This window comes from Marmota flaviventris, chromosome 12 (assembly GCF_047511675.1).
Source record: "Marmota flaviventris isolate mMarFla1 chromosome 12, mMarFla1.hap1, whole genome shotgun sequence".
Classification (NCBI taxonomy): domain Eukaryota; kingdom Metazoa; phylum Chordata; class Mammalia; order Rodentia; family Sciuridae; genus Marmota; species Marmota flaviventris.
In genome coordinates, this window is record NC_092509.1 from 71724131 (window position 1) to 71737570 (window position 13440).

The following is a 13440-nucleotide window of genomic DNA, read 5'->3' on the forward strand; positions in this document are numbered from 1 at the left end:
CTTCTCATCTATTTGGATGCTCCCCTACTTATGATGGGGTTACATCCTGATAATTCCATCATCAGCCAAAAATACCCTAAGTCAGGGCTGAGGTTGGGGCTCAGTGGTAGAGCACTTGCCTAGCACATGTGAGGCACTGGGTTCAATCCTCAGCACCACATAAAAATAGATAAATAAAATAAAGACATTGTGTCCATCTACAACTAAAAAAAAAATTTAAAATATCCTAAGTCGGGGCTGGGGTTGTGGCTCAGCCGTAGAGCACTCGTCTTGCACATGCGAGACCCTGGGTTCGATCCTCAGCACCACATAAAAATATATGAATAAAATAATGGTATTGTGTCCAACTACAACTAAAAAATAAATATCTGAAATATATATATATATATATATATATATATATATATATATATATATATATATATATATATCCCAAGTCAAAAGTATGTTTAATGTATCTAACCTACGGAACATCAGATCTTAGCCTAGCCTAAAAGTGATCAGAACATTTACATTAGCCTATAGTTGGGCAAAAATCATCTAACACAAAGCCTATTTTATAGTCAAGTGTTGACTCATGTAATTTTTGAAAGTACTGTAGGTGAAAAAGAGAACAGCAGTTTGGGTGTGCTTTTAGCACCACTATAAAGTCAAAAAGTTGAATTGTTGTTAAGTCTGCATTCTTTTTCCCTGGGAGATTTCACTCATTACCTTTAACTAGCTTCTGGGGCAGTTTGTATTGTCTGAGGATGGCCACAACTATCTGTTTATTCCATTTCACAATACAATTGATACTTTTACAATACAATTGATACTTTTCCACTAAGAAGTGGAGTCTAAGTCCCTTCCTCTTGCATATGGGTTTCAGATTATGAGTTCCTGAGTCAAGGAAGTATGGTAGAAGAAATACTCCATGACTTCCAAAGTTAGGTCATATAAAGTATAGTTTCCATCATATACTTTTCTGAATGGCCTAAGATCTTTGTGTCTAACAGTCTCCCCATAGCACAGGTCACTTCCTTGAAAGAGGACCAGGGGATTCTCCCTCAGAACCAAGCTGTCGTCTGGTGAGGAAACCCAGGCCACATGGAGAAGCCACATGTGGGTATTGTAGCCAGCAACTCCAGTTATGGTCTTAGTCAACAGCCAACATCAACATCCGTAGCCCCAGCTCTCAGCTACTGAGGCTCCCAGATGAGACCTCCGACATTATAGACCAGAGTTAAGCCATCCCCTCTGTACCCTGTCCAAAGTCCCAACACACCCAAACCACAAGAGATAATACATGTTGTTTAAAGTCATTAAACATTGAGGTCCTTTGTTACTCAGCAATAGATAACCACTGTATACTGATGTCTCCTAAATTCATCTTTCCAACCAAGGCTTCTCATTTGGTCTCTAAATCCATACATTCAATTGTGTATTCATCATTTGCACTTGGATAGCTCAAACAAACTGCCATCTCAGCACATCCAAAACTCTTTCCACAGGTAGGATCTTTTCCCAGTGTGTTATTTCTTGGTAAATGCTTCCACTTTCCAACCATGTTCTCAGTCTAGAAATTTAGGAATCATCCCTTAATCCTTCCTGTTCCTCCTCAATCCACAATAAATCCATCCACAAATCAGGTCAATTTATCCCTAACTATCCCTCAAATCTCACCACCTCTCATGATTCTTACCATCATCTTGGTCCAACCTGCCATCATCCCTCCCCAATGTCTTTGCCTGTAGTAGTTTCCTGTCTCCCTAAGTGTAACTTGATCCTTTCTGATTTGGTCTTTACACTGCATCCAAAGTGATCCTTCATTAGGTCACTTAAATGGCTTTCCCTTGCTTTTAAGACCAAGACCAACATCATTAACATGGGCTACAAGGCCCTATGAGATTTAGCTCTTGCCTAAACCCCCCAAATCCTAACCCTTCTTCCCTGGATCTCTGCTATGCACTGTACTGCCCTGTGCCAATTCTGGGACATTTCAACAGAGGATGCACATATGCTGTCACTTTCCAGGGAAATGTCTTTGTCCCTAGTCTTTTGCCTATTTTTTATTCATTCTCCTGTTCTTAGCTCAACCAAGGAATTCTCTCTTGACTTTGTCCCACCCCTATGTAGGGGCTCCTGTTAGATGCTCTCATAACTCCATAGGCCTTTTATTTATAGAATATCTGCCTAATTGCACATGATCTGTGGGATAATTTTATGTCTCCTTTATAATATTGAAAGGTCCAGGTTGGTAGGATCCAAGTCTATTATGCCCCTAACACCAAGAAAAGGCTTCTGCAAATTCCTACTGTTTACTGAAGGAGTAGATCCAAAGTGGATACCCAAGAAGCAAGCTCTAACCTGGAGGGTCAGCAATACATTTCTCAGTTCCATGAGCACAGTGTCCAGGTTAGATTCTGTTGGAAACTATACAGCATCCTTTCCCACTCCAGAAGACTTTTTTTTTTTTCTAACAGGCTTTAGGTTTCCTACTCCAGCACTGATGTGGGGATGTTTGGTGAAGGATCTGGATTAAATTTTCCTGGGATAGATTAAGGAATAGGCATGGGACACAAGGAAATTTTATGTGCAATTGTGATACTTGGGGTGTCTTGTGGCTCAGAAGAAATAAATGTCCTATAAATGGCAGAGGCAAAGCCTACTGATGCAGGGAACCCAGTTCCTCATTAAGGAAATAAAATAACCTGTGGGCCTGAAACTGCTTGCTATATGGGACAGTAAATTGTTCCTTATTGGTTTAAGCCAGGGCTTCTCAACATTGCTGCCATTTGGGGCCACATAGGACATTGAGCAATGTACCAGTAATATCCCTCATCAAGTTATAACAACCAAAGTTGTCTTCATACCCTATCAGATGTCCCCTGGCAAAATGGCCTCCCATTGAGAACTACTGGTGTAGCCAATTGATCTACATTTTCTATTGGTTGTAGCCAAAATCATCTTAATTGATATAACACCATCCTGCTGATTTACCCATAGCAGACTAATCTCTTTTTACCTATGTACACCACACCTGCCTCCAGCTCCAGACCCGCTCACAGACACTCACACAAAAATACCTGCCTACCAGCTCCATTCAATACCAGTCTTCCTATCTCTGCTTTATACTGTCTCATATCATCTCTGCCTTTAGCATGTCCTGCCACTTGCTGTGGAAGCTGGTGACAAGGGGCTCAGTTACTTACTCCTGCCCTGTTAGTCAGTTTTCTGTTCCTATAACAATATACCTGAGATAATCAACTTATAAAGAAGAAATGTTTATTTTAACTTGCAGTTCCAGAGGGTTTGTGGTAAGTTAGCCCCCTTGCTTTTGCATCTGTAGCAAGGCGGCCTATCACAAAAGGAAGTACATGATGGAACAGAGCCATATACCTGCTGGCCTGTCCAGAACTAAAAGAAAGAAAGAGGACAGGGTGAGGATCCCAATATCCACTTTTAGAGCATGCCCTCCACCTCTTTCGATTTCCACCACCGCCCAACAGTGCCAATCTAAGTACCAAGCCTTAAAAAGCCACATGGGCCTTAGGGAAAATTCCAAACGATAACACTGACACAGTTCTTTGTTCTCCCCACTCATCAGGACAGAAAGTTTCCTTCAAAATTCCCTTACCACAGTTCTTTGCCGTTCTGTACTCCTGCCTCACTAGTTTCATCTATCCATCTATCCATCTATCCATCCCTCCATCCATCCCTCCATTTCTCCATCCATCCATTCCTCCCTCCCTTCATCCATCCATTCATCCCCTGTTCAACACATATTTTGCACAACATTTACTCTGCACTAGAAGCTATAGTAGGCATTGGAGAACAAGGGTCCTTAAAGAGTGTACAGTCTGGCCAGGAAGACAGTTTGCAAGCCAGTGAGAAGTACTACAAGTGTTAAAGAAATCCTTTTTAAAAAGCATTTCCACACCCTGCATAACCCTCCCATTCATTAGGTCTTCAAGATGGTGGCAATAACTGATCTTCATCTATATACATGCAGCAGGTCTGGCAGGACAGTATCTGCCTACGGAATCATGTCCCTTTCCAGTAACTGAATACACTTGGGAGAAATAAGAAAGCCTAAGTTTAACTGTGTTAAGTCAGACTTTTCTTCCCCTCTGGACTTTTCTTCAACTGTTCTGAATTAGTGAGGTCTGTTTCTATTTAAAGAAAAAGGCAACAAAATCTTGTGGGTGTGCCTCTGAATATCTTGCCAACAGACACACACACACACAGGCACACACTCACACACACACACACCCCACCACCACCAATACCAACACCACCCCACCACCACCTCCATCATCCACACTCTGCCCTTGAAATACAGACACACAGTGACATACAGTGTCCGGCAGTTCAGGAAAAACAGAAAATGGGCATCCTTTCAAACAGCCTGACGATATGGAGATGGAAGGGCAGCAGCGGGGGGCCAGGGCAGGGTAGGAGGGGTTTTGGTGAAGAAACTGCTCCAAGCACAACAGCAAAGGTCTCGCCTGAAGATTCTGGATTTCCTCTTTAGTTCTTTCAAAGAATGAGTCTCTGGTTCTATTTGGCTGAGGGACCGGCACTTGTGGGGTGTGGCCTTGGGCTCCCTCTTCCCTTACACAGTAACTCTATTGTTCAGAAACTGCGGCCAATTTATGGAAAGAGGTGGAATGTTTATGTAACTGACTCTGCTTTAGACAAGACGTTTGAAAGCAGAAAAAAAAAAATGACGGGTGGAAGGAGGCCAGTCCAAACAGGGTTTTTCTTCCTTTCTGGACACAGATGTTGGAAAAAGGAGGAGAGGGAAGGAGGGAGGGAGAGAAGAAAGTCAAAGGACAGAGAAGGAATGCCAAAGTCCAAGCTGGCCAGAGACAGCCAGAGTCTGTCTTTGTGGCCAGGGCCAGGGCCTTGGAGAAGAACCTCCATTTTTGGAAGCTGCTGTTTTAATTAAATAGGTCAACCCCATCAGGGCGGCTCTGGTGTGGGGTCTGGAACTCATTAGACTAACATGGGTGGGGTGAGGCTGGCCGTGGGGGCTGCCATCCCCTGGTGAGTATGCAGGGGGTGGGGGTCTGGGATGAGGGAACTTCTTTACTGCTCTCCCCACAGCCAGGCCCCAGGCAGCTGGAGCTGTCAGGAGGGCCAGACCACAGATGGAGAATGCGCTTCGTTAAGCACAAGTCCGCTCTGCAGCCTGGAGGCCCAGGCAGCCTGGAAAAATCAGAACTGCTTCCAGGGGAAGTAGCAGGGACAAATCTCACCCATCCACCCAGCTCGACTGGGGGCTAATTAGGAGAACAAGCCTCATACCTATACTTTCCCTTGACCTTGAGGACGGATGTTGGGCGCTGAGGGAAAAGGCTGGAGCAATTGACAGATGGAATCTTTGTCTGGCAGATGACAGGATTCCTGTCCTGGGGAGCCTCATTGAATAGGGAAAGCAGTCTTTTGCCCTCAGGGACAATCCTGCATTTAGGGATTCCTCCTGACCCTAGGATCCCTAGTGTGTTGGGAGAGCAGGACTGTAGTAAACCAAGCAGTCAACAAACTCATCTAAAACTGGCATGAAAACAGGCTCCATTGGATTTCAGGCCAGATCCTTTTAAGGACGTCACACAATGAAGGATTTACATGCACAGTGCATTGGGAGTTAGGGCTGGTTCCCAAGAGCAGCAGGGTGGCCATGGCTTGGTTAGGACAATAGCTTGTGTACCTCACACATTCTTAGTTGTTAGCAGGCAGAATTTAGGCACCCACGTCCCCAGAGCTCTCAGTTCCACTGGTTGGGAGTGGCAAGGCAGGGTCTGAGCGCCAGATCTTTCACAGTAGGAGAACAAAGACAAATCACCTGACTGCCTAGTTTTCCCTGAAGGTTCTTGCCCAGCCGCAGGGATTGCTGGGTCAGGCTGTAATGACATCTTTGTCAGCCCATCCTACAGGCTAGGGACTGTCAGGTGTCCCCCACGAATAAGATGACCACATGATTTATCATCTGAACTGGGACACTTTGGAGAAGGAAAGAGGTCTTATTAATCATTCTGCTAGGCCACAGGCATACGCGGGGCCTGCTTCACGTAAACCAGGACATTTAGCAACCCCTCCCTTCCTGAACTCTTGAAGGCCTGTGTGTGTGCAGCCGGAGGTTGCGAGAAGCCAAAGGATTAGCTTCAAATGTCCTCAATGCCTCAATTCTACATGAAAACTTTCATATTTTCAATTTATCTGGAACAGGCCTGGTTTAGGTCTGTGGATCCAACATAAGGAAGACTTTATTATGTTAAATAAGATGTATGTGTATATGTTGTATATGTGTACTTGTAAGAAGTATATATGTGTGTACCTATAGAAATACATAGTTGTGTCTAGATAGGTAGGGATAAATACTAATAAAATACAGAGGTTACATGTATTTATTTTTTAATTATTCAAATGAAATTGAGAGGCGTCAAAAAAACAGGAAGCCTCTTAGGACTATATCCTCAGCATCCCAAGGAGCAAATGTCACAAATAGATGTCATTTGTGGTTACCCACATATTTGCAACACCCTCTTGGTATTTTGATAGTTCCTGAGAATACACATCCCACCTTCCTAAAACAAACTGCGTCCATCTTCCATTTTCTGTTGCTGCTGGAATAGGTAAGTGATTTCAGCCCCACCAATCCAACTCAATCTTTGACTCAGAAAAGAGTTACCTGGGGATAGGGACATGGCAGGACCAGGTCATCCCTTTTTGCTGGCACAGGTCACAGTAGGCATAGTGTGGGTAGGGATTGGCAGCTTTTCTGTTCCTGACCAGGGCAAGAGCTCTGCTGGCAGCCACACCAGTGCTGAGGTTCTGGGAGTCACCCTAGAAGCTCTGCCTGAAGTCATTTCTTCAGTTCTCCCAGTATCCTTACTAAATCCCATCATGCTTAAACCAGGGAGCAGGATTCCAGCTCTTTATGTTTGCATTGTTTTCAAAGAAGGGTCCTGTCAATTCTTATACTTCAGGGGCAAATTTTCAGGAGACTTTTGTCACATGCATGCAGTATGAAGGATGGGGGAAATTCGGCCCCAGAGAATGAAATGAGAACATAAAATAAAGCCATTCTATTTCCCCAGTGTCCAGCCCCAGCCTCAGTCTACCTGCTTTTACTTATTGGCTCCCACCTGTACGTCCCTCCTCCTGCCCTCTCCTGCCCCAGCTCTTCACATTTCCTCTCCCTGCGTCTTCACACTGTTCCTCAGAAGTGGGGAGCTCAGGAGAAGATAGTTGTCTCTGTCTTTCAGGAAGGTACAATGATGTCCAGAGAAGGCAGCATCTTGACTGAGCAGCTACGGGTGGAGAGGCAGTGACAGACATGTCAGTCTGTCTCTTCTCTCTGTTCAGGGGCTTGGTGCTTCCCAAGCCAGGGCTCCCTGAAGCCATGAGTAGCTCAGACATCTGTAGACCTCATTAGATTGGTGTCTAGTGAAAAGGGCAGACCAATTCAGATTTCCAGTCCCCAACTCTGCTCTGAGGCTAATGTAATCCTGGGCAAATCACTGACTGTGGGGACTTCAGTTCCCTCATCTGCCAAAGGAAGGAGGGAGGCAGGATTACTAATTCTTAGCCATTAAAAATATGATCCTCTTTCCTCCTGTCTCCAACTCTCACACAACCCCCACTCCTGCAAAAAAAAAAAAAAAAAAGGGCGGGGGGAGAGGGAGGAGTGGTGGTGGTGGTGGTGGTAATACATATTTTCTGTAAGATTTCAAGAAGTACTTTGTCAAGTCCCATCCCCTCCCTTCCTCCCTCCCTTCCTTCCTTCCTTCCTTTTCTTTGATTCTGGGGATTGAACCCAGGGCCTCATGTGTGCTAGCAAGCACTATACCACTGAGTACATCCCCAGCCCTTTTGGTTTTTAATTTTGAAACCAGCTGATCTGCAACTTGCCATCCTCCCTAAGTTACCCAGGCTGACCTCAAACTTGTGATCCTCCTACTTCAGCCTTCCAAGTAGCTGGGATTATAGTTATATGCCATAGTGCCTGGTTTCAAGTTCACTTACTCATCAAGAAGATTCAAAATTGTTTTACCATCAGAGTCCCAAAGGGATCTAATGATCTCCAAATTATAAGATCCCTGCTTTAAAGTCACCTGCGGGCAATGATTCTGGAAAACTGTGCTGGAAAAATTCTGCCAGCTCAATTTGGTTCTGCCCCTAGAAAAAGAGTCTATTTCTTTCTTGAGCCTGTTTTCTCACCTGTATTAAAATGCTAATAAAAGCCACCCTGCCAATCCTATAGCACTGTTAGAATTATACCATAGCAGAGGTGAACTTTTTTTTTTTTTTTTGTAAATGTAAGGAATAACTTAGGCAGTTGCCTTTTATAAAGCCTAGGGGATGGTGGTGACATCAGGCCAGAGTTGTCAGAATCCCTGGTACCACTCCAGGGCCTGAGAACTAGAACCCAGTGATGTCACCCCTTAGAAATGGGTGGGCCTTTCCCCTCTCGGGTGCCTCTTTGAAGCTGCTTCATGTTCTGAAGTTCAGACCCATGAACATCACTTCCTCCAGAGCTCTCTGCTTCCTGCAGCACCCTCTATTTAACCCACTGACCATGGCTGCTTGATTAAGTCAGACCCTGCTCCATGCCTGTGACAGTCCTGTGCTCATTCATCCACTGCTATTCCCTGAGAGCAATCAGGGAAGGACAGGCATAGTGAGACAGTGTCATCCCTAGAACACTCCTATTTCTCAAACCATATATCTAAATTTGGGGTTCAGAATATATGAACCCAGGATTAGTATCCTCCTTGGGATGTTCTCAGCTGTGAAGCATGTAGAAAGAACCATCTGCAACCTGATTAGAGGCCACGGACATCCACATCCAGTCACAACCACCTGAGAAGTGCTGTGTCTGTCCCAGGCCTGGCCTGGCCTGCATGGATGGCATCAGGGCACTACATCAAAGGAGAAGAGTGGTAGAGCCGGCGATTATTCAGGCATGTGGCTCACCTTCCTGCCAGTATTCTCCCTGACAAGACTTTACTTGCCACCCACATTGGTAACAGAGGATTAAAGGATCCTGGCTCTCCTCCTAACAAAAGCCCTCACCACCCTGGGAACAGTGCTGTTATGCAGTCCTCCACCCCTGTCTGCCTTTCCTGGCTCTACTCGCTCTAGGATGGCCCCACACAACCTCCAGCTCAGGCCAGGGTGGATGAAGCAGGAGAACATGGGCCACAGCATGTCCACCTCAGGATGTTGACCCTCTGGTCCCTGGGAGTTTCCACTGGGCAGTTGCTGTGAGTGATAGCCGATTCTAATGTCTTTCAGTGTTCTCCCTGCTTTGAACTAGAGGAATGGGCTGAGGAGCCCCTAAGAAACAAGAATATGGTACCCAGAGGGCAGGGAGGGCAGAGAAAGTGGTTATGATCAAGACAGGAGTTGCATGAATCCCTGTACAAGGGACTATGAGGAAATTTACTGACCTTATGCAAAATGGTAGCCGCTAGCTATATGTGGCTCCTGAGCACTTGAATGTGTCTCATCCCAATTGATATGTGTTGTAAATATAAAACATACACTACACCAGGTTTCAGGCATTACAACACTGAAAAGAATATAAAATATCTTGTTCAGAATTTTATATGATTCCATGTTACAGTGACAATATTATGTATATATTAGATTAAATAAAATATATTATTAAAGTTAATGTCACCTTCTTTTTTGAACTTCCTCTTTTTTTTAAATGAGGTTACTGGAAATTTTAAGATCATATCCATGGTTCAAATTTTATTTCTGTGGAACAGTGGTGGCCTGGCCTAGCCAAAGCAGAGGGCCCACCCGGGGATCAGCTCTGGAGTGAGGAGGGCCTTCTATGCCTACCTCACAGAATGGGGCTGGAAACAGAAGCCTCTGAATAGTTTACCTGGGAAGGAGACAGACCTGGAGCTAGAACCAGAGTCTCTGACCCCATTCTAATATTCTGTTCCCTTAAGACACAAGCCCTTCCCCTCCCCAGGATGGGTTGATAAACTGGTGACTCATGATGGATGGATGGGAGAGGTGCCCCCAGGACTCTAGGTCACCTACCTAAGGGTCCTACCTACTGCAGGACCCACAGAAGTTCCAAGGACCACGGGTGGTGGTGGTACGAGTTTCCTCCTGCCAGGAGGGCTTGTCACAGCCTGCAAGCTTAGAGAAGAGAGATACCCTTTCCAATGCAGGGCATGTTCTATTATTTATTAACCCCGAGGAGGCCTGCCCACGCTGGCCTTCCAGCTGGTTAATTGGATTTCATGACAACTTTTTTAAAAGAAATGTTCTGAGGAGCAGCGCTATGTCCTGCCCCAGGGGTCCTGTGCGGTTTCTTCGTCTCCTTGAAAATGCAGCCACTGCCATATAACGTGGGGCTTTAATCATACATGTCAGAGTAGCTCCAGCCCCAGCGGAAGCTGTGGTGGGGCTGACATAGCTGCGGATGCTCAGGGTTGGGAAACAAGTCCCTTTCTTGGCTGCAATGGAGAAAATAACCACTGTGCTTGGTATGTGGGACACTGCTGGTTAATTTGTACAGTGCGACTGCTTCCATTACAGCCCTGGTAGGTGAAAGCATGCTGCTTATTAGAATCCAAATGTCATAGGTTTGCATTTCCTTCTGATGAGGAGATCCTCCTAAGCATAAGGTCTGGTGATAATAGCTATTATCAAGGTAGAGACCTCTACTTAAACAATTACTTTGAGAATAGGCAGCTAAACACTAGTACATGTATTGTGGAACTGCTCATTGTCCCTCCTTCGTTGTCACTTTTGCCATGGTTAAGATTTCATCCAAAGCATGCTAGTTTGGGGGCGGGGGCAGGACAGGAGCCCCTCCTGACTCATAGCCACTCATTGTCCTGTGGTCTAAGCAACATATAAAGAGAGGCACAAGACCTGCCTTGCAAAATCGATGTAAGTATGCATCAACTTGCATCTTCAAGGACAGGCACGGATTCTTGGATTATGGCAGGATTTGCTGGAGAACTCTATTAAATTGTGGAATTCTGCCATAGGAAGGAGATCTACCACCTGGGAAGTGCTGTGTCTATCCCAGGCCTGACCTGGCTTGCATGGATGGCATCAAGGCATTACATCAAAGGAGAAGAGTGGTAGAGCCGGCGATGGAGGTTGGAGAACGAAGACAAGGAACTGACCCCTGTTCCGCGTCTTCCTTGTGTGGAGTTCTGATTATAGTATGTGCTTACATACTACTAGCTTGTGAACTCCAGAGAAGAAGCCCACCCTAGGGATTTGCAAAGGACCCTGGTGAGAAGGGATAGCAAGCAGGCCCTGAGACATTAGCACCTCTAGGAATGAGGCGGGGCAGGAGTTCAGATAACCAGGGAATCCCTCTAAGTGGGGGACTCTCTAGGACAATGATCACAGAGCTATTAGTATTATGTGCCTGGCATTGCGTAAGGTGACTTATGAGTGATTTGTGTGCATTATTTATCCACAATTAGTTATGTAGGTAACATTATTAGCCTCGTTTTACTGGTGAGAAAATCAGAGCTTAGAGAAATCAAGGGATTTGCTTGACGTCACAAAGTTATGTGAAGCCAGGATTGTAACAAAGGTCTGAGATTCCAAAACTAACTGAATTTCTACTTTATAATGTCTTTCTTAAGAGACATCCCCCCAACCCCCATCAAAAAACTATGATTCTCATATTATATCATGCAACAGGCCCTCTGACAGCTCCAACGAAGCATGAACCTTGAATGGGCCTTGAGAGGAAGTGACTGCAGATGTGGGGGCAGGAAGAGCTTATCCTAGGTTAAGTGCAAGGTTGAATGCTGGTGGTGTGATGGTGGGGTGTGTGTAGGCCAGCAGGAGAGGACATGAAGAGGACAGACAAGATGAAGCAGAAGGTTCCTCCCCAGACAGCTGAAGGGTTTGACATGTGGCCTGGGCTGAAGTCTGGAAGGCAGTGAAAGTGCCAGGAGATTAAGTGCACACTTGAGGCTGGTGATTTAGGACAATCAGTCACATAATAGCTGGGGAGGGAATGCCCCGGGGAAGCATGGAAGCTATGCCTCTGGGCAGGAGTGGAGCTTGGCAGCTTAAAGCTGCCAGGTGTGGCTCTCTGCATTTCAGGGAGTACCAGTCATGTCCCTGAGGCAGGATAGTTAAAGTCAGAGTTACCAAATTTGCCTCACATTGGGCACCTGGTCACCAGGACTTCTCTCAACTCTGGCAAAATTAAGGGCCACGACTTGATTCTTACTGTCTGTCTCCAAGCCTGTACTATGAACTGTGAACAAAGGGACCATTTGTGTTTCCTTTGAATTGAAGACCAATTGTCTATGTGCTTGTTTTCATGTGCTAAGACACCCTAGCCAGGACATTACACTTTGGTTGAGCACGCACACAGGCCAGCAGAGCTGTTGCCAGCAGCTGGAGATATTGTCACCGGCAGTGATGCCTTCAGTGACCTCAACTACATGGTTCTCATGTTCTAGTTTGATTCCACTCATGGCAAGTTCAATGGCACAAAGCTAAGAATGGGAAGCTTGTCATCAATGGAAAGCCCGTTTCCATCTTCCAGCAGTGAGATCTTGCCTACGTCAAATTGGGTGTTGCTGGTACTGAGTATGTTGTGAAATCCACTGGTGTCTTCACTATCATGGAGAAGGCCTGAGCTCATTTGAAGGATGAAGCCAAAAGGGTCATCATCTCTGAGGCTTCCACTGATACCCCCATGTTTGTAACAGGCACTAAACATAACAACTCCTTTAGTGTCACCAGAAATTCCTCCTGTACCACCAATTGCTTAGCACCCCTGGCCAAGATCATCCATGACAAGTTTGGCATAGTGATGGGACTCAGGACCCAGAAGTCTTTGCTGTCCCCTCTGAGAAACTTTGGCATGATGTCACGGGTCTACCCAGAACATCATTCCTGTGTCCACAGGCACTGCAAAGTCAGCAGGCGAGAGCATCCCTGAACTGAACGGGAAGATTACCAGCATGGCCTTTTGTGTGCTTACCCCCAATGTGTCAGTCATGGATCTGATCTGCCACCTGGAGAAATCCACCAAGTATGATGACATTAAGAAGGTGGTAAGCAGGCATCGAACGACACCCTGAAGGACATTCAGGGCTACAGTGAGGACTAGGTTGTCTCCCGTGACTTTAACAGCAACATGCACAATTCCACCTTTGATGCTGGGGCTGGCATTGCCCCAAGGACTACACACAGAGAATCTCCCTCCTCCCAGTTCCCATCTGGGACCCCCTGAAGAAGGGGAGAGGCTTAGAGAGCCCTACTGTCATATACCCTTAATAAAAAGTCCACTGCACCACCCTGAAAAAAGGTGCCAGGTGCAATGGTAGCAGAACAACAGTAGTGCCTTCTTTTATTTACTATGTAAAAATTAGAGGGCAAGAACTGACAAACCAGGAGCAGAGGGAAGAAAAGGAGGAATAGTCCAAGTGACTCTGAGGC

At 45.6% G+C, this 13440-nt stretch overlaps 1 pseudogene; it reads left to right on the plus strand.

The window, feature by feature from the left end:
* The first annotated feature begins 12158 nt into the window (after positions 1-12158).
* LOC114092127 (glyceraldehyde-3-phosphate dehydrogenase pseudogene) lies at positions 12159-13234 on the plus strand (annotated as a pseudogene).
* Positions 13235-13440: the final 206 nt, after the last annotated feature.